Source organism: Varroa jacobsoni, unplaced genomic scaffold, assembly GCF_002532875.2.
Source record: "Varroa jacobsoni isolate VJ856 unplaced genomic scaffold, vjacob_1.0 scaffold_317, whole genome shotgun sequence".
In the NCBI taxonomy this organism is placed as follows: domain Eukaryota; kingdom Metazoa; phylum Arthropoda; class Arachnida; order Mesostigmata; family Varroidae; genus Varroa; species Varroa jacobsoni.
Genome location: NW_019213219.1, coordinates 304069 through 323314, shown reverse-complemented (window position 1 = coordinate 323314; position 19246 = coordinate 304069). Strand labels below are relative to the sequence as shown.

Genomic DNA, 19246 nt, shown 5'->3' with positions numbered 1-19246 from the left:
ACTAGCGCTATTTATCTCCTTCATTTTATCGCACACATGTCGTAACAGATGTCGACATAAATATACTATTAATACAATAATTACATAGTACGGGTCTGGACATGATAAGCTTCAATCTCTCGTTGCCTTCGACTACGTTTGATTTCCATAGAATTTTTTTGTTCGATATTTTAATGGCTTCCCCCCTGTCTCTGTCTGTGCCCATCTGCCCCCTGAGGGCTAGTGCGAACTAAAGGCCTTTTATTCCCTCATTTCGTTCTTGCTATTCGCAACCAGTTCCTTAACAATGAAATAATTCTAATTGAAAGCGTTCTTTCCTAACATTAAATGCGATGAGCGCAGTCGATAGCAGGCACGATGCTCTTGCAGCGCGACTAGTGAAGCTAATCAGAGTAAGAAGCAAAGCTGTGCTTGTCAATTTTTTCGTGATCGGGTCAGTACTCATAAAGGGGCTCGCGGAATCAGACGTACTATTGCCGGGTAGAGCCTGAACGGAAGACATGTGTCTCATTTACGCCTGACAAAGCCAAGATCCGTCGCGCTTCTCTTGTCCATCCTTTCATAGTTTCACTGCAAAATAATGCGTAGGGAAAAGCAGAATTTTAGACCGACGAAAAAGAGCTGATTATTTCGAATCAGCTGGTTCTATCGTCGTGTCCTGGCTTACTTGGATTATTATTGTGCTTCTGTTACGTTGCATGTAATCAAGCGAATATAATGAAGAGAATAGCCGGTAAAGACGTGGCCAGATCCAGTTCATTGATGCTGTGCGTTAGACCCGTTCACACGTATGGGGAGATATGTTGGTGTGACGGATGCGCCATGGATGCCTTCCAAAGCCATGTAATTCGTTTTCTAGCAATCGCTACTGCTAGACGGCTAGTAAGTAGTTGAAATGTGTAGCTTTCGCGTCATTTGCAGAAGGGGATCACGCGGAGTTGGGCACACAGAGACGAGACAGCGGGAGAATTAATAGAGCTCCATGGAAAACATGGACAGAAAACGCTAGTTAGGAACATAACCAGTGGCTGATGAACATAGTCTATAACCAGCAGTAACTCAGCGTAAATGCCACAGCAACAGAATGGCTAGAAGCCTGCAGCATCGGCTAGTCGTAGAATCAGATACGTCTGCGGTGCGTCGCTGATTTCGAAGCGTACTTGACGCTAGTATAGCTTCTGACACCATCCAGCGAATAGGAGCGTTCAATAGCTATTTGCAATTATCGCGCCCAGTTAAAGAAAAAAAGATATTATTCAGCCGAGGCATATTCCGGCGTTACCATGAGCAAAGGCGTCGTCGTTGTCGATTTTCCCGATTCACCCGAGTTAGCTGTGGTCCAAGCAGGATTGAATTGGGTGGTCTGACAGACCTAAGCTGGCAGCAGAGCACATTATAAACGTCGGAGAAGACTGGTTTTTGTTGAAATTGTCTCCGAATTCTTGCATCAGCCGTTAGTAAAATGTATAACTGAACCGCATTCGTGGCCGGCTTCGTGGCCTGCTTAACAGCTGCTCGCATAAAAATTCACGGTTTCTGCCTCTTTGCAATAAATTCACCGTAATTGGCTCTCTCTTTTTCGCGACCAGGATGTCTAAGTAGAGAGATTTGAGCGGACGTAATCGGCAGCTCTAAAGGAAGGCAAAGTTTCACGCTATGTACGACCTACATGGTGAGCTTCTGCCTGACATTCCAATCTTTCAGTTTCTAAGGACAAACCTAATTTGAATGGCGTCTACTGCACAATACTGCTTCGACAGTTGTATAGCAGAAGCACCTATGAAGCTTTGTCTAACCTCTTCGTGACAATCGCACTCTACAAACATCGCCATTATAACCGACCTTTGCCCGAGGGCAAATCAAACTAAGCTAAGCGCACAATCGTAACAAGCGAGAATCTAGGTTTCGGGGCAACTAGCCTGTCGTCGTTCGGTGTTGGCGTCATTTGACCTAGAACGACAGTGGCAGCACATGGTGTTTTGGCACAAGGATGATGTATGTATTAACATGCACACTAACCGAGAACTGGCTCGAAAGGTCACCATCAAAAACTGTGCATTTGATACAAGACAAACTGTATAAAGACGTATTATAATAATAATATCGAATTGCACATACAGACCGCTGTTCTGTGACACACATATACGGGAACCCCTTTCTTGCTGTTAGTGTGCCAAATTGCCCTTTGAATAATAGCGTATCGTATCGTATTTATCTGCAAGGTTTTTCAGTCGGACCTTTACTCACTTCGTCAGAGCATTTTCAACCTCTTGAAACATCGAAAAGAATAGTTACCATTTGAATAGTCTGTCGGACGCATATGCTTGTTGTTCTTGTCTAAACGCTGCCCAATTGCGTGGGATGGAAGTTTATTGCTCAAAATTACTATTAGGTTCCGCGTAGGGGCATTATGGTGTTTATGTAGACCCCGAATCGATGCACACGTATTACATTTCGTGACAGGATGGACTTCTTGTTTGACACATCGATGAATCCTCGTTCATCGATTTTGCCATTAGAAATACGTAGTTGTACAAGTGCGAAGTCTTCTATGCATGTACGTGTAGCTATATATATATATACATATATATATATAGGCCTGTTACAGACGCGACTATAAATATATGCTAAACAGATAACCCCTATCACTCTTTATTTGAGCGTGAAGGTTTATAACGGTAGTGCGTTATTTTTCGCTGTTTCCATTTTGTCAATAGGTGGTCCAATGTGTAATGCGTGTCGTTGCCATTCTTGGCGTTGTTGTTGTTGTTGTTGTTGTTGTTGTTGATGTTCTTAGATATAAAGTGGCCTCATGCGAATTGTTTATCTTGCTTGACCTGCAATACTGGCTGTCGTGACTCTTCTGTGGTATTCTTCTTTTTCTTCTCGAGGCATCATGATCACCGACAAGATCAACGGAATCGAGATGAAGCAAGGGCCACTTCGGCTTCTTCGTGGACGTCGCTTCGACCGCCGGATGGTACAAGTCAAGCGTCGTAAGTACGGTGAGTTCGATTCACCCTTTAGCAGAAGCGGCAGCACCAGTTCATGCAGCGTCTCATAGATCTGCTACTGTTTGTGCTGCGTATGGCTCAAGAACAAAAAAGTCAAGATCTACGGGCCACAAAACAGCCTTACGAACATATGACCGCAGACGAATCAGTGGACAGATACACAGACACGAACCTATGCGATCGTACCAAAGTATTCGACCGTAAGTGTGGAGAAACGAAAAACACAAAGGATTCTATTATGCCTGCGTATGTGACTATCTTATAATAGTGAAATAAAGAACGGCGAACGAATCTGCAATATTAAAAAAAAAAAAAAACGCAGATAACATTAAGCTGATAAGCCGCTAAATTTTGAACGCTGTCCCGTATGAAAAAATATCCCCTTTTTTTGTGATCCGTCCTAATCGTCGTCGTCCGTTAATTACTTCTCTAAAGAAAATCATATAATGGTAGATCTATTATAGTTATATGAGAAAAAGGATAGTGGAGGGAAAGCTCGATCGCATGCCAACCACAGTAAAAGGCAATGACATCGTTTACTATATACGAATTGCTCAGGAACGGCGAAACAGATTACTGCTTGAAACTGATGTAAAGATGTATATATATATATATAAGTTAAAGCCTCGAATGCACGTATCTATAAATTTCTCGAAAGGCTGCAAGGCCAATACAGTTTGAAACTAATGTGGGCGATCCTTCCTACGATAACAGTTATTCAGAAATGCTATTTAGCCATATTGATCTACTTTTGCGAAGTGTAACCTTTCGAATTATACAAGCAAGGTCCTGCATTTGAAACGCCCTTCAATCGCTAGCAATAAGCCCTAGCTAGCCTTTTACATTGAAGGTTACGAGTGTCTTTCTCCCTATAAACTTTGTCCCACTTGGGTCCTTTAGAGCTGAGGTATCCGAATTACATTTTGCTCTTCGACTGGGACGCTACACGGATATCTATCATCTGTACCTGTGGCACGTATTAATAGCTCTGGGCACTTTCTTGCCGTAAAGTACTGAGTTGTCTTGTCAATAATCGGTGATCTTCTCTACCCTAAGCCAAATACGATGTCACACTTGCAGATCACCAATAAGAAATAATCAAATAACAGTAACATTATCAGTGTACGTACGTGATTAAGATGGCAAGTCGGCTTGGGTCTAGCTATATTATATATACACGACAACTGATTCAAAGCCATACTTTGACGCGTACGGCTCAAGGAAGATCTGTTAGGTGTATGACGGTAATAAATAGCCAGCTACAACCACGTTGCAATTCTCGTAGTAACAATGGTATCGTTGTCGATACTGGCTACACCCTATGAGAGTATCATCACCGGCTAGAGTATCGCATACGGGCAACGTGCCTAAAGGTTCGTTACTGTTCCCTTAGCGCACTGTGGCTCGTAGCACAGTCGTGCAAAGTGTTTGAGAAGGTTCAGGCAAGCAGGACGACAGAAGATGTCACACCTTCGCCGATGTTAACCGGTGCATCCACAAGATGTTCGACAGGTACACAGAGCGACTCGCTGGTTAGCTGTAACAACGACCGCAGTCGAAATTGTGAGCAGGAAGAACGCGAAACGTGTAGTACGTAACAAGCAACACAGGTCACACTTGTGCGTTTGGCTACGAATAGCATATGGGTGCTTTGAGAGCACTAGTGTTGAGGAAACGGGCACGTGATATATATAGAAAAACAACAATATCACAACGAGCTGTCAAGTCATTTGTCGCGAACCCCTGTTGTGCTAAGATGCTTCGCTGCTACTGCTACGGGTGCTTGGTCTTCCTACACAAACCCGATCTCCATCAAGCCTTGAATAGTAGAGATCAATAATCTACGCGACCGACGCGTCGACTTTCCAAAGCCTCTTCACTGGGAGCCTGTGACGTTACAATTACAGACAGATTTCGCCACTGGCAAGAATGACACTTTACAACAAAATGGATTATTGAAGTTTGCTTTTGTCCGACTCAAATATACTGCCATTCGAAAATTGCATGAGAAACATCTAAGTTGGTCAGACAAAATAGGCTTCAATTGGCCACTTCGTGGGTACAAACACATTTCGCTTTATACCACCTGAGGTAATCTTTTGCAACAACAACAACAGTTATTTATTTGATTAGTTAAAGACTACGACTATTCACGTTTTATAGAGCAGGATTAGACTGGCCTTGAACTAGTAGGACAGTGGTTATTTTGGCCGGTATTGAGCAATGTAACAATTCAGTGCGTGCATTGTTGTGTACAATATCATTGGAGACAACACCGCGTACACGCAGCCACTCTCGTCGTTCGGGGGGTCTAAACATGGCTACGAACGACGATATGCGGAGGCGTGGATAACAGCTGACTTCGTCGTTTTGGCTAAATTTGTCGTGGCCCAACTAAGATCCTTGCCAATATCGCTGTTACCTTGCGATAATCCCTATTAGCTTTAGTCTTTGCCGAGCTGGTAGCGTTGAATCGACACTCAGATGGTGTTAAACTGTCTATTTAACGAACGGCAGATAATAAGCACGCTTGAAGAATAAGCCTTTACTGATACTATAGCCACATCGAACTGTTCTTGTTGGCGCACTCGCTGCACACATAAGGCGGGCTTTTTAAACTTCGAATTTCAAGTAACTAACGCGCGAGTAGCAGATCCGTAACTTTAACCAATATTTAAACAAGCCATTTGAAAACAACAAGATGGCAACAACGCCTCTTGGCCAGGCTAACCTGATTTTCCTACTCGTCCGTCACGCTTTTAGCTGCCTGAATAATCATAGTATTTAATGGCATGCCAAAACGACGACCTCTGGCTGCGGATCATCAGCACGATCGTAAGTAACAGCGTCCCTGCAGTGCTACGAATGACTTCTTAAGAGAACCAATCGTCTTTCGTAAGCGAGATGCCACTTTTACTGTCGCTACCTACCGCTTTTGGCAACCGATTCCGATTGACCGTCCGTGATCGTAGTTAACGCGTGTGTGTGTGTGTGTGTGTGTGTGTGTGTGTGTGCGTGTGTGGAGATTTGCTATAGATCCTAAGGCGATCCAATGCGCCATGTAGACCAGCGGGATACCTTTTGATATCGTGGTGCTTAGGAGAATCTCTCCATTGATTGCGGCTCGAATTTGTTAGTCTTTGTCCTTCTGCAGATTGCTTTGCGATTACATGGAATCATACCGATATTTTAGATCGTCTTACGCAGATAGCACTGGTTAGCTAACGCCTTTGTTTACTGAAAGACCAGGAAAATGACCTTGGCCGTCATGCCTGAACGCTAAGCAATACTACCGTCAGGGCTTACGTAGCGGTGGATAGATTTATGCTCAATGGGACAAAAGCTTTTCATGTGAGATATCTGCGTTTATCATAAAGATGCTATTATAACGTATACAGATCTAAATGATATTCGTTCATATATTGCATTTTCTCCAAGTGTGATAATACTCACAAAGATTGGCTTATTGTTGACAGCCTTCGTGAGTGAGGCAAATAGGGGTTTAGTCATCGATTTTCATTGATGATAGCGAATCACACACACGTCGTCAAGCTGAAACATATGACGTCTTAATGCGTCGCTCTCCAAGTGTATTTATATCATACGAATAATTATTTTTCAGAAGAACGTTTTGTTGCACTACACAGTACTTGCAAAAAAACTATCGCGGAAGCGATGTTTTGTATGTCTACGTCTATTTGCTTTGGGTTTCGTCCCGTCTTACGCTTCTAGCACGAGTACGATCTGTCGTTGTCCTTCATTTATACGTTTTATATTGGGTACTGTTTCTTTTTATCAAAACCGTTACTTTTCATAGCGGACACACAGACAGGTAAAGGAGATTGAAGATTTCCTCAACGAGTTGCTTCTAACATTCAATAGCCTAGAACCCGGGTCGTTAGAAAGCTCAACGTGTGGATATGGTTTCCAGGTATATCATTCTGTACTCCACGTCGAAGGACTTATGGTGTGTTTTTCTCTGCTCATAAACGCACGTACCTGTAACGGCACGTCCAGTGTCGCGTCGCTTAAGGCTACAATCGTTGCCGTCGCCTTGTCCCGCACGCATTTCCCGTCGATAAAGGAAAAGGAGACAACTGCTTCGAGCTACCAATGAGCCTTGGGTGCAGCCGCGGGAAGCGGTAACAGGCAACCGATAGCTTAGCTCGTCCGTCTCTGCCGCTGCGTGCAATTCAGTTTTACCTTCAAAATGCCGTTTCCCTTCAAAATATCGTTTTCCCTTTGTCGTAGTGTATCCTACATTTTACTAAGACTGGATCCTGGACATCGTTCAAGCGGATGTGTCTTTTTTCTCCTCCAGCGACGGCCTTTTCTTTCTCTATTCCCTTCTTTTTTTCTTTTCAGCTTCGTCTCTCGGAGGCCTCCCTGCCTTTGCCCTATCTAGCTACTTATCGTTCTGTGTCAGCCTGAGCAGCTGCTCTTCGCTTCTCCGCTTCTGGCTACTGTCGTCCTGAATGCGTCGTGTCGCTTTGCTAGCGTTGCAGTTTGCAAAGGGTTTCCTAAAAACGAAAAAAAAAACACCCGGGTCCTTCTCGAGTGTATATCGTCGCGTCGGTGGATGCGCTCGTAGGTCTATGCCATGTACATGTATATATCAACCCGTGTGAACCTGTTTGCAGTCGGACGTGCATAGCACGACGGGAAAAAAGCAAACGAGAGGTAGAGGAAGAGGGAAAAAGAGAGAATCGATACCCAAATGCCGAGAAGTAGAAGCTCCAGAGAACCTGCTACAAAGCCTAGATGAACGCGCAGCCAGGCATTTGAGAATAGCGCAGACAGAATAAAAGGAAACCAGCAAAGACAGCAACAACCACTAGCTGAGCTAGCCGGACTCAATCGCCGACATTGCGGGTATGGCCCTGCCAGCAAGTAGAACATGTGTGTTGTCCTGTTTTCCTTTTTGTATCCCCTAGCTTTCGTCGGATTGGCTGCAGATTCTGCAGGCGGAGCTGAGCCTTCGCTTTTCTGCCGTTCACAGGAAGGACAAACGCTACAACTAAGTAGGGCCTTCTGAAAACAAGGTCGAGCTGGACCTGGCCCAAAAGTACGAGAGTATCAGGGATAGCCATAAACGGGTCTTCTGCCTCTGTCAACCTTCGGCCTTGAAAGGACACCCACCACTTGTACCTCGTTCTCATTCGTTTGTCTGTTTTTGCCTCCGTTGTACCAACTGAGAAAAGGGTATATAGCAAACGAATCGAACCTCCGCTTTCGTTAGGCTGTGGGTTTTCCGTGCCTGATCTAGCCGTACTACAGTTCAGCAGAAACGAGAGCCAGCAAAACCCGAAAGCCGAATGAAGTTGTTCGGTTCGGCGTATGCTGAAACTGTTGGTTTCTACGCCGTCTTGCGTGTGTATGTGTATGCATTCATGTGCGGGCATTCTACTGTGACGAAGAGCCGCTGGAAGAGGCGAGTAAGTGGGGCTAACTTCTTTTCGCCCCGAAGTGATTAGTTAGCTTCTCCTTTTTCGCTTTACAATGTGGGGCTAAAACAGGGACGACACACCTCGCCGACAGCAAGATCCGAAGTTTACAATGACTTAGCAAAGCAATCGCATAGAAACCACCAGTGTTATCAGATAAAGTAACAAGTCAAGCTGTTATCAAACTGCAAAGGGTTCCCTCTAAAAAATACATCCAAGTTGCGTTGTTGTTATTGACAATGTTGAACATCGTTTTAGCCTGTCGAAAGGGATCTTAAGCCGTCGACTTGCTCAACAACTTTTTTCCCAACTTTATCTGCTGTAGTTTGTTAAATCCGTCTTGCAAAACCTAAATTCTGTTTCTAACGAACGAAGTTGTGAACCCAGAGGGACTGGCGCTGACCGGTGTATAGGCCGAGTGAGCCTAAGAAACTAAGATCTACCCATCTCATTAAATGGTTTCACCCGCTGCTGCCGTTTGTTGTAGACCAGATCAGTACTGAGAGTTGACGCACATAAATGGTTTATTCCCGCAACAGCAACAGTAGCCAACGAAAAAATAATTCTCACAAATTAGCCCTAATTACTTACGCATTTGTTGTAGGTTAGAAAATATTGCTATTACTGCCTTGTACTCATAGAGGTCGATATTTTTTTTCTGTGACGTTGCCCTCTAGACATTTTCGGCGGTTGCCGCGCTGGCACTTTCCTGATTCTGCTGTAGTCGATCGGCGAGCACCGACCATCGACCGTCGTCATTTGGTCTGTCGAGAACCGAAAAACATTTCGATTTCAAGTAGAGCCTGGAGGATAATAAGCGGCAAAAGAAGCTGACGGGGATATGGCTCGAACTGGAATAGCGATCAAAGAAGCGGGAATCGAGAAGCAGATATAAGTGTGCAAAATTTCGGAACGTGCGCAGACTGCTGGCTCTGCAGTTACAGATGCCACCGTTGCTTGTACGGCTGTTGAGGATCAGCCAGCCGGCATGCTGCTGGAGTTGCAGCTCAGAGTACAGGCGCCTAGCATTAGTGACAGCGGGCGAAGGCGGGTAACTGTGCGGTAGCCTATTTGTCAGAGCCGCTTGTTTAACTTGCTTAAATCCAACAAACGAAAGCGGTAAAGAGAAGTAAGTCACAGTGAGGCAGACGTATATACTTACACAGGCTCTATGTATGTACGTGAGACGTACACAGACACACAGTCAGACACGCAAAGCCAGCGCAGCCAACATGGTCAGGCCACTTTGCCCGAGCTAAACGGTAAACGGTCACGGCCACCAAGGTACACATAGAGATTTCGTTTACATCCTCTCCCCACTTGCGCTGGTTAAACGGCCCGAACGACGAATGTCTTCTGATCACGAAATCTGAGCAGCGACAATTCCGAATTACTGTAACAATGGCGGCCACGGCATTGACCCAGCATGATGGGACCGACGGTAACGGTGGCGAGGTCCAGGAATCAGATACCATTCTGGCTGTAAAACACGACAGAAAAACAGACAACTATGAGAAACAAATACGTATATTTAGAGACTACTTAGCTAGACTTGCATTGACTATGACCAATGGTCAGTGATGTTTAGTAAAAGCTGCTCGCGTTACGATTATCTATTCGGAAACGCATTGACACATACATCAAATGATGTAAACAAACGAATACAGCAGGTAACTGACTAGACACTAGCGTACAAAGGACAAAGCATTGGTCGCAAGAGGATGGAAGCATTAGTGCCGAGCCGTCTAAATATACTAAATGCGATGGAAAACAAAGAAAGATGGAGCGTGTGGGAAAACGCAGAATAAACGGCTATGGAATAATAAGGCGTGTTCGTGAATCGAATGAGGTTGAAGGTCCTCAGTTCCAATATCTCACTTCCTTGATGAAATCCAGTTCTTTCAGCATTTTTGCTATTTTTTTCATATCAATTGTTCCGCCTGCTACTTTCCCTGCAACAGCGGCATCTACAATAGGCTATGCAACGTCTGCAAAGCAATCAGACAAAAGTCGAAGCTGAGGCAGCATCAAGAAAATGAACAAATGAAAGTGGTACCAGGCACACGACAACCGTACGAGTGATAATAGGTTCTACGGTGGGCTTGCACCTTTCTCGCCATTCTACTCCATCGATTTCACTTCTTCATGGGGACTGCAACCTCCTCGCAACAGGAACGCACTCAAACGTAGAGGTCCCTTTTCTTGAGAAAAGAAGCACCGGCGCCGAAAGCACAAAGCGAAAAGATGGGAATACAACTTAAGAAGGGCAATCAAGTTCAAAGCGTTTGAAACTAGGAAAATGACGAACAACGCTTTTGCAAGAAGCGTTGGCAAATAGAATTCAATACAAAATGTGCTGCTAATGACGTTATTTCGGGAACGCCGGGTGCACCAAAAAGATGGTGCATGCCATAAAAGGGGGCCTCGCACCATATGCGTCAACATGAAGCTGGCAGATTGCGATCCGTGACAGTTATAATTCCATTAATTTCAGTGGTGATGCTCGTAGTAACTATAAATTTCGAATCGCTAATAAATCCGCCACTAGAAACATAACAGCTACAGCATCCTGTCGTTTTAGGTCTTAGCGTGCCTCCGCCAGATAGAGTTAGTCATCTGGAAGCTTTGTTTTCGAACGCACATGACTGTACAATATGGCTTTCCTATGTTTACACTCCCACCAAAGTCGCCTCCGAGTCCTCCTATTACGCAATCATTAATTTTCCGTTGCTCTCGTCATTCGTTTAATTCAGGTCATCCGTCAGCTGAACGCTGTCCATATTTAGTTATGGCCATTGGCGATAACCAGCGGAAGTGTGTAGCCAGTCATCCGGCAGTCAGAGGTTCAAAACATTCTAGGGAGGGAGAGGAAACCGAAGAGTGAACAGAAATTACTAGGAAAAACTCAATGGAGGAAGCAAACAGTCGCCATTTTGGGAACATCTATCAGTACCAGCATCTTTGCGTTACGAGAAGCTACCACGAAATGGAGAATATCATTCTGTGCGCGACTTGCGTTGTTGTCCTCGCAGCATGTTGTCACTGGTGCCGGCGTCATTGCTATAACTTATCATGAAAGAAGAGCAACTAGCGGTTAGCAAACGATAAACAGCCAAGTGTCATTGAGCTCTCTGATCTCCGTAAAAGATTGCAATCTAATGAATTTATGCAGCGGTGGCTGTAAGCATAGTCATCGCCCGTCGCCACAACAACAGCATCGTTAGCCGTCTGTTCGAAGCACTGAAGTTATCACGACGGTCGGCAAGCACGCTGAAGCTCCTCGATGTCGCTGTTTCGAAAAGTTCATCGCTCGGGCGGTCGACTCTTCTCTGGATTCGACCGTTTATTTCGATCGAACCGATAGTGAAATCGAGCGGCTCCGGGTGGGGATCACCTTGAAATATCCGAAGAAACAGTTGCGTGGGATGACGCAGGAAAGCAAAGGACTCATCTCAGCTATTAAAACAGCTGCGATGCTAGTAGTCTTAACATAAAGCCGCCCTTGTTATAAAGGTAAGAGCTAATGACGAAGGGGGTTGGGGTGACATTAGCACGAAATGATAACGCGCCTTATTTCGAATCAATCGTGCGTACGTCGTTTGATTAGCTCTAGTAATACATTGGCGGTATACATGCATGTGCGCGTATATGTACCCTTTGCTTCAATATCTCATTGATCAATGGATTCGGTGAATTGCAAAGGGATGGTGGGAAAGGATAGCGGCGGTGGGGAAGCAACAACTTTACCACAAACTTGCTATTAAAAGGATTCACTATTAGCGATTTGTTTACAGGCATTTCTTTCTATATGCAATGATCAATATGGGTCCACACAACGTATTTGTTCCAGTGGACCCGATGCCTTGCCCAGCCCTCGCGACGCAAATAAATGGTCAACTATAGATCGATTATGTAAATGGGTGAACGCATAATAATATGTTAGAACGAGAAACGGATTTCCATGCGTTTCTCTGAATGTGATAGCCATGATGTTTAGATAGGCACTTAGAGCAGAAGCAGATCTAAAAAAAAAATTGAACTATATGTAGTCCAAAGTTTAACTATGTCTGTCTGTAGTCCAAAGTTATAACTTGTAGACGTATCGTTTGAGATTAAAAATGTATCTTAACTATGTTTACATTGCAACTTATTATCGTTACAAGATCTAAGATTTTTGGACGCAAACCTGCGTCTTTGTCTTCTAGTTAATTTACTGTTGTGTTATTATATGTTTCAAGTTCTCGCACGCCATAACTTGAACGTCTCGTATTTCTACGACTTGGACTCGCTAACAATAGGCATACGGCAAAGATGTCCAGATTTGTGGTCTTCTCGCTAGTAGTAGGAACATTCTAGGGATTTATGTTTGTACCGAATTAGTCTATCAGTTACAAGCTGAGTATAGACGAAAGCGCCTAACGCCATTGGGACACACGGGCATATTGCTGGAACAATTAGTCTCGTCCTGGAAGGACGACGGCCCACCGAGTCCTGATTACAGTACGATCATATAACGGAAATTCAGAAATCGTACGTAGAGAAATCCGGGCATGTCAGGTTCAAACATACCGCAAAGGTTGCACTGCGATCGAGATGGGTTTTTTTTTTTCTTTAATAAGGCGCTGTTATGATTATTAGTGTGCAGAATTCGAATGACTTGATAACCGTAAATAATTATAGGAACGAGTAATGTCTAAATAGTTTACTAAATAAGAAAAGATAACAAACATAAGCATGTAGCTAGCAACATATGCGTCATCGAATTGCAGTATGAGCTCGTTTTTAACAAACGTTACTAACCAATAGTCGGGTACCCATTGTATCAACACTCTACAAAAGCTAATTTTTTTAGTCCTTGAAGTCCTCTCACAGTACAACCAATGTATGTACATAAAGGCTACATACGACTTAAAGTGAGCCAATGAATTACAGGAGGCGGAGGTCAGTTTGCGGTCTAATACTTATCTACATCCAATTCGATCTTCCCAGCGGCAGGTCTAACGCCCAATATTCGAGCTCAGGCCTCCGCAAAGGACCGCACACATGATTCCTCGTTAGTTCATTCAGTGTACACATCGGCTAAAACTTTTTGGTCTAACTTCTTCTCTCCTTTTCATTACACAACCAAGTAGCGCGTGAAGACCCGCTCTCCTGGGGAATAGAAGCCGGCGACGCAGGCTGTACACTCAGTCTGTCGGAGTCATTGACAGCTCTTCAAAGCAGCATCTACTCATGCGATAGTGACATGAGCTATAACAACAGAAATTGCATCGGTGGCAAGGGTTGTCGGCATCCCGCCAAAAAAGTCAGCAGAGCGCTGGTACATCCTGTTAGAGAGGCGTAGGCCAAAGGTGCGATTGCCTTGGGCCCGCTGCTGACGCCACTGCCGCCTTGTCCGGAACAATCGCCCGCAGCCAGCAACATCATTCCCTTCGCTGTTTCAACAAGTCATTTGTTCTTGTTGATGTTTGTTTTTGTTGAAAAAGTTGTTGCTACGACGATGTTGTTGCGCCTGTTCTGTCCAAGCAGCAGCAGCAGCAGAAGAACTGTCGAAAACCACGAACCACGAAGCGCATCAAGTATGCGTGTCTGCCGCGTTGAAGATACATAGCCCGTTCCGGGCACAGCAGCAGCGACAGTTGAAGTCGCTCAAGCCATAGTCGCTGAACTATTTCGATTCGCTGCACGCAACCGAAAGCGATTCTTCGTCACTTGTTGGTGTCGTCGTCGTAGCTCTTGTTGCTGCTGTTGTTGTTCATGTTTGCTCAGTGTGATATCTTGTTTAAGATGAGATTTATCGCTCATCTAACTCTACAGCGATCGCCGCTGCTGCTGGAGCCGGCAATAGCGGCCGTCGGCCCTTGAGTCGCTGTTCGGAACGTTTCTGCTGCCGAAATTTATGTCTCTAAAGATCTCTCATTCGTTTGCTGCTCCCTCTCTTTCTCTCCGTCGCTCAGCCTCATAGACACGTACATTCTGTTCCCCCTCCAGATCTTCTGCTGCTCACGCCACCGCCACCTCATAACGGAAAATAGAAGAAAAAATCGAAAGAATCCTCGAATAGGCTGGACCCCGTCGGCGCCGACGCAACGACACCAGCATCATCCTCCGCGGGGGGTTGGAACATGGATGCTTCTCGTAGAACGTAACGCTGCAAGGTGAAGACGCGCTACCCAAACGAAAAATAGCGGATAGTACCATAGACAAATAAGAGGGTGGCGGATAAAAGGCGAATGCACACGATACGAATAACGCAGAGAGGAAGTCGGGGATGGGGAAGCTGAGTCCCGTCGCCACCGCTGACGATAGAGTTGAATCCGTGTTCGATAGTTGGTAGATAACTGCGGTGAGGTTGCTTAGTCTGCGCTACCGATAACGACCTGGGTATTGCTTCCTGAATCGCTATATTCTATGCCGAACTCGACTGGATCTGAAGCGAAGGATTAATAGCAGTAGCCGAAGTGGCGAAACATGTAAACGATTCATTGTCCAAATATTTTGTCGCCGTCATTGTTGATCGGCCGAGTTCACCCGGTGCAGTCAAATTAAAACGTTTTATGTCACTAGGCATCACTTCCCACTTTTTTCCCGTCTTTCAGCACAAAAATAAACTGTGTCTACATCCGACTTCGAACCTGGACCAACACGTGTTCCTAACGTTAGCGTCCAAACGTGTTGCGTTGTGCCGGGGATCAACTGTCTAATCAATCGATAATCGTTTCTCTCCTCACCGTAAAATTGCTGGCCGTGCTAATTCGTTTTTCTCCTCAATTCATTGGTTGGGGACTCAGAAACGACCCCGGCAGCCAGCGTCTGTCGATTACCAAGCAGACCAAGAGCTTCCGACCAGCAGGGACAAATCGTCGATCGGATCGGTTATCGTGTTTAATGTGTTGTCTCATAGCCATTGATATCACCAGTCAGAGTTATCCACGTATATATATACACGTACAAATAAAAATGTCTATTCGGCTGTCACATGTCAAACGAGATCAAGGACCCACTGTTAAGAATACGCGCCCCACCTATGGCTTTGTATACTATCGAATATTTCCCTTTACGTCAAAGTATACGTTAGTTAGTATCGGTATTTTAGTATATGCACTAATTGTACTGATACTAACAGACAAACTAGAACAATTCGATAAATAATCCACATAACACGCATGCTAAACCATACTAAATCCGGTAAATATCACTGCTCGCCTGACTGCCGGCGTCTGACTCGCTGATAAATAGCTGCACTTATGGGGCATTTGTAACACCGTGGAACACCATTAAGGTACGTTCTTGTTGAGGAGCACTTTAATTAAGTTTAACCCTAAACATTTCACTAGAAGAAATATACCATATTGCAAAAGGGAAATAAAACATGGCGAAACAGTATCGGAGAACAAGTGCAATAAGCTAAACAATACATCATAAACCCAGGTCGGATTCGAAGCTGGTGGCAAAGCTGCTTGAAGACTGTTCGTCATTGGCTTCGTAACCCTATAGCTAAATTTGATTTTGGTCCCGTACGCCCACATCACAAGAGCCACTCCTGTTGGCTACAAGAACAAAACTGCCCGAAAAAAAATGATCGAACGGTTTATTCACTCCGGGAAGATTAACATCAATAACAGATGATACGCTAGTTAATACATCAATAGCAGATATAGATGTGCGACTACATACATATTACTTAGAAAATCTCAACCGTTACAAAATATATCGGGTTTATACTCGAGTTTAGCGAATAACCTATCCAATTGATAGGTAATCAGTACAATAATGTATGAGTTATACATCTACAAGTTTAGTACAAGTTTTGCCATATGATGGCGGACATCGAATTCGTTCCTCAACGTTTCAACACAACGAAGGTTCTGATTCAATAGAAGTTGAGGCCCAGTCGAAACTAACGCATGTTCAATTCATTCAGCTGATGCTTATACTATCCTCAGCCTTATCTGGTACATCTGCGCCTTTTATTTCGTTCGCTCAGTGTCCAGTCGACACCTGTAGTAAGCCTGGCACCCCATATTCGAACTACATGATCACACACCGTTACGGAATCAATGATAAATTGTATCCGAAGAAGAACTACACTCCAGGCACAAAATCTCTTAACGTAACAGATAGGGGAGGCTTACATAGACTTAGCTTGCCTGAGGTAATGATATCGCTGCACGAGCCATTTTTTAGCCTACAATCAATCCACATAACCTTGTTGCTGAAAGCCAATACTTCGTCTTCTTTAGGCGTTTCTCTCTTATGTATTTCGCTTGTCAGTAGATATAATTTAACTACTTTTCATCACACCGAAGCTGAGGTTCATTATTGTATGTAACGCTGAAGTCGCGGTTACGAATAAAGATCCGTCGGTACTTCCGGCGCGGCGCCGTGCGTTGACATAGCCATCAAGAAATAAGCGAAGTAATAGACGGTGAGGTTCATTCCTTACGAAGGCGTCGCGGCGAACGGTGGTTTGCAGCGTGCGGTTACAAGCCGATTATAGTTGTTCTGTAGAGTAACGTTGAAATGGCACGAAGGTCGCAACGGACGAGCCTGCTGAAGCTGTAGAAGCGATCGAATCCGTCGACTGGTGGCGTATATGAACGTTAGCGGGGAGTCGAGCTTTCTACCATACCAGATTCCTGAAACAACGCTAAACAGCGATATTAAAACCTGTCGTAGAACGAACAACTTTTAAAAGTCAGCGGCCGGTGAGCTAAACTTGATTACTGTTGTCAGTACACCTGAGCGACGTCGACAGCGGCTCCCGGCTCTATATCGTGACTATCCATCATCAGCTGATTATGTTCTATGTTGCATTGAGTACGTTACACATGATGGAAGGCAAATTGGAAGTTAGATGCAGATAGAAGATCCGGGTACCAGACAGCTACAGTAAGCAAAACCATTAAAAGGTGAAACTGTACACGCTATGTAGTGAAGCCGTTGCAACAGCATCATATCTGCGTCAATGAGGAGCAAAACGTGGTCGTAACAATTGATTGCATATATATATATATATATATGTATATATTCAAGTAGTTGCGACTGAATTATATGATACATTATGGAAGAATAATATCTGTTTCCCGGAAGTAAGTGGCACGGTTTTTCTAGGATTACACAAAGCTGCCGACTACAGCAGTTCAGATAGCTTTAACGGAATGTACATAGGATCGTTTTCTGCACATAATTCAACGAATACGCCGTCTTCACCCTCCACTGATCTGTGCATGCAGCCCCTTATCAACGTGTCTCTGTGTATATTTGTATGTCCGTATTTGATATGTACTTTATGAATCATGAGATACAATCATCCTGTTGCGTTATTATTATTATTTATATTATGTAGCAGTTACATATAGAGAAGGCCGAGATAAGTTCGACACGATTGACCTCAATCTAAACGTCTATATCTGCTTCGGTTTTGCACCGATGATTTTACTGCAGTAGTAATCTTGCAGTTTCTTTGGTTCGCCATCAAAGCCAACTATTTGGTCAGGCCGCTAAGGAGGCCAGCCTACTTTCGTCTTATTACAGTTGCCGTGGCCTTCTATACATCGACAGTTTCTACGCAGCAAGCCTTCGTTGGACGGATGCGTTTCGCTCCTGCAGCTGTTTACGCGCGTCGTTCAAACTTGTCTAGGAAACGATTTGATCTTAGCATCTTTCTCTCGAAGGTTGCCAAGTTTCGTCTACGAAGCTCAGCCGATTCTGTCCGTCAGCGAACGCCTTCTCTGACTCAAGCAGCAGCTGAAGCGAGACGTCGCTGAAAATGGTATCCAGTATGCATATATATGAACGCTCTGTTGGCATTACTAGAGAAACTGTCGATAGCAGCGCGGCACTCTCATTGTTTCGAAGTCTCGGATTCAACCACAAAGGCCGATCTAATGTGGGAGAAAAAAAGAAATCTATTTCTCCACGCTAGCCGTCTATCGGCCACCATTTTATATCGTTTTCAAGCTAATATCAATAAAATGAACAGACCGTTTTCCCTTTTCTTTAGCAGGTCTGTCCGTTTGCCTTGGCTGCCGCTCCTTAGTGTCGATAAACGTTCTGGCGTTACTAGACCTGCTGTTGTGTGACAGCCATCCGACATAACATCGTCTGAGATGACTGTGTCTATGATGGTTTCTACGACTCGTCCATTTCCTTCCTCTCCCTATGAGTCTCCGGCGAGGCAAAAGGTAGGCGGACGAACCTTTACTCGACGTTCGCCTACGGCAGCTTGCGTGCCGCTCCATGCTCGTCGCCGTCTCAAGCTCTGTACAGGTTTGCGACCAGCTGCTGCAACCCTCTATCGGGATATCGCCAAGATTTCTAAGCTAAGCAGGGGCGATTCGGTTCTGCTGTCGCGGCCTGTGTTCGATTGCCGGCGACCAATCGCATGGCTGTCGATCTGGCAATCGCGCAGTTAACATCGGCTGTACTATTATATCAGTACAACAGGATGCATGGTGGAACAGGGCGATATGCCCGCTGCGGTCCGCGACAATTCGTTACTTCAAAATGGCTGTCGTTTCTGCTTCATCGAACAAAGTAAGTGTTCCACTAATATAACCTGTGATGGCGAAGCATCTTCACCTCTTGTGATCTTCTGCTGTCGCTCTTTGTGTCTTCTGTAGACACTCACACAAACACAGATATTCTCACTTTGGCTTGAGTCTTTCGATGCGTTTCCCGTATTGCAGCGGCTGGTCGTAGGATAATACCACTGCGGCTATACTGTGAATGTTTTCATCGTTTGTTGCTATCTTTATTTCCCATTTTATGGCCTGTGGAACTGAG

The 19246-nt window shown here is 44.7% G+C and overlaps 1 long non-coding RNA gene across 1 annotated transcript; it reads left to right on the top strand.

Moving 5' to 3' along the window:
- The first annotated feature begins 3656 nt into the window (after positions 1-3656).
- LOC147753663 (uncharacterized) lies at positions 3657-10284 on the top strand. The gene is made up of 2 exons (XR_015310524.1): positions 3657-5849; positions 9136-10284. It is a non-coding gene; the product is annotated as an uncharacterized LOC147753663 (long non-coding RNA).
- The last annotated feature ends 8962 nt before the right edge of the window (positions 10285-19246 follow it).